Below are 3,570 nucleotides of genomic sequence, written 5' to 3' on the forward strand. Positions count from 1 at the left end.
CAAATGACAAGCTTATAAAGGGCAAGGCCCTTCATAGACTATTTGTGTTTGTAACTAAAAACTAATTTTTGGAGTAGTGTTGTATTTCTAAACTACTCGATTTGCTTCTATTAATTTACATCAATGCTTTTTACATTTTTTATTAACATATTTATTTATACATATTGAATGCTATCTAGATATATAAGTAACGTAAATATTTATGTACACAATAATTACACTATGGACTATCTAAATTGACTGCATCTTTAGTGGTGTTATTACCTTGTGGTGGTTGTACCCCATATAGTCTATTCCAAAGAGAAATCTTGTCGAAAATGTGTCTCTAAATGTCTACATGAATTGTCAGCTGCTTCTCTCCATGATCGCTGGATTGGCGGCAGTGGAGATGAATCATCGTTCATTAAAAGTTGAACATAATGATTTTTATTTACCCAACAAATATGTATATCTTTATTTACACCATGCACACCCGTTGTTCTCCTTAACGAAAGAACTAAACAGCTATAGTTTGGATTACCGTCAGCACAACCATAATACGCAATGCCATTGTTAAGAAACGTTGTTGCAGAGTATAATCCCATCGGCGCCTCCAACTAGTTAATAAACGGTGCAGGTCCCTTACTATGTGAACCAATTCTGATTATAGCGTTCTCTAGCGTCTCTGCTTCTAGATACACACGTAGGTATTGCTCTCTGGTCGTTTGCATTTCCATACACATTGCACGTCGTAGAAGAGGCCATCCCTCCTCGCCTCCTAACTTTATGACGGCAATAGCTCTAAATCCACAGTTACCATTGCCTGTAACCTCAATCCAATTAAACATGTGTCGTACAACTGCGGGATCGGCTTTTAACACTTCATCAACCAATGATTGAAAGTACTCTTTATCATCGATGTTTCCGTGCCGTACTCCTTCGTTGGTGTCAACTTCTACTTCTATGTACAACAATGTTTTCCAGAATGGATGAATGTCATCCTCTAACACCCCTGAATTTCCAGCCCCTTACACGAAACCAGAAATCGTGAAGGAAGGGGAAAAATTCGGGTGTTACATAAAAAGAAAAAGGAAAAAAAAAATAATAAATAAATAATTAATTAATTAATATAAACGCCAAAGATCAATTAAAAAGGTGATTGAGTGGAAATTTCGACAGCATCTCTGCTGAAACTGAGAATGTGACAAGAATATATAAATGGATAACATAACTTAAAATAATCTAAGCCTTTTAATGCCCTCAAGAATACGTCACGACGAAAAGAATCATCGTCGGCTTCTCAAATCATCAAATCTAATGAGGATCGTGGTTCCAGTGTTAACGCATCGATCTGACGGATACCAAAGGAGTTATTCCCACTACTATACATCCAAAAACTACGCAGCGGAATTATGGATCATACAAGGAGTCACATGGCCCCATACAAAAGAAATAATACAATCCCAAAGGAGAACTTTACAAGTAATATAGAAGCTACAAGCATTAGACAATTTGTACACAATCGTTACGACCATACTCCGCTCTTTCCCCTAATGCAAAGCAAAGAAGCTCCTATACCTGTCATGTCAAGCTATGATCCTCCTACTGCTCAACATAATGACCATAGTCAGATGTGTCATAGCAGGAACATCATAGAGAGTCATGAGCAACAACAACAAACACATACACATCAGTAATTAATGAACTTATAACAATTGAGTCATTGAACAAAACTATAGACAACGATATATTATGGCAATAGCGGGTCTACTCATCTGTCTAAACACCTCTATTTACTCATAATTCCTCTTTCAAACTACTATTCTCTCGAGTATATTCAAAGGTAGTGGATCCTTTCTCTATTCATGGCATAGTGATACGGCCAAGGGCGTTATCGGCCATCCGGCGCCCATGGCAAAGTATGAGCTCATGCCCCCTCCAGTTGACCCTCTCGGGTCCTACCTTCGGGAAAAAGTAACACACTGGGGTACAAAACCAGTGAAGAGGCCACCATATTTGGGTTTGCAAGGCCCGCATGGTATCGCCTCGGTCAAGGGGCGGTATCGGCCATCCGGCGCCCAGTGACCCAAGCATGCTCATACCCCCCTTACGGTGGTCCCGTCGAACCTCACCTAGGGGACTATTAAATTAACCGGACATAATCCAGTTGAGTCACGCCAACTAATCATACATCAAGGCTCAATAAGTAGGAAATCACTTCGATACCACACACAACCATGGTGCGTTCTCTACTATTTAGAAATTTGTTCTCATAGTCTCCTAATGTTTTCATTCTACTTGTCTATATCACTATTATGACTATACGCAAGCATAGTTTACTTTCTGGCGCTCTATAATTCTAATACGATGTATATAATCATGAAATATTGATAATACTTTGTAACGATAAACATGATAATAATTTACTGCGTGTACGTACCTGCAAGCGTCACTGCACGACCACAAGTTACAAAAATCACCCAACTAAGGGTCTACTTTCCTCTTATAAACTGGGAACCTATACAAGTTAGGAATAGAACTTATAAGTTCACTTAACTACTTTGTCATACCAGCTAGAAACCAGAGTAAGCACTATCATCCATTCACGACAAGTTTTCAATTACTTCTAGCACGTACGCATCTCATTCAACACCAAGCATAATCGTCAATTCAACAATAACACAAGTTTTTCCATCGACAAATAATAAAAGGATTATGTTGACTGTTTCATTATGCCAACTAACTTTGAGTTATAACGGTTCACATCATCTTAATATAAGGCGACGATTCACACTTAATGTTGATGTAGTGCTAATATGACGACAAGGACGAATCTTAAAGTTATCATATCACAGTATTATTCATTATATTCTCTAAGGTTAGAAAGAACTAAAATCAAGACATCATAACAAGTGACTTTAATAATTCTCTACAATTGACACTATGTTCATAGCCTTACTAATATCATTTAATTATACTTCGATAATCTAACGAGGGCACTTGTAATCAACATTAATAATTTCTTTTACTTCAACAAGGCCAATTAAGACTACCATGCCCAACAAAACTCCCACATTAAACACAAATAAGGTTACTCATGTACTAAGACACCATCAAAATAGCACACAACCATTAATTCATACTTCAAACTCTAAATCATAAATGTGTTAAATTTATCAAACACACTCTTACCCATAAAAAATTCAATGAAAATAATACAAAGTTCAACACCTTTCATCCATATTTCAAAAACCCAATTCGAGAGTACATTCAAATCATCAATCAAATTGTTACTCAAAACAAGATTCAATGATAATCATACAAAATTAACACCAAACTCATAAACTTAGTAAAATTCTAATTAGATACTAGGAAAAATTACTTAGAGTAAACTTGAGAGGCTTACAATGGGGTAATTAGAAAAGGAGTGAAGACTAGATGGTTGACACCACGCGGTTGGACCGTGGCTGCTGGAGGTGGCAGCCTTCACAACAGAAGGGAAGGAGCAGGCTGGCGGTCGTGGCTACAGCAGACGCGGAGCAGGTGGTGGCCTAGATGATGGCCGCTGCTATTTGGGGAAGAAAACACAGC

Source organism: Amaranthus tricolor, chromosome 13 (genome assembly GCF_026212465.1).
Source record: "Amaranthus tricolor cultivar Red isolate AtriRed21 chromosome 13, ASM2621246v1, whole genome shotgun sequence".
Lineage (NCBI taxonomy): Eukaryota > Viridiplantae > Streptophyta > Magnoliopsida > Caryophyllales > Amaranthaceae > Amaranthus > Amaranthus tricolor.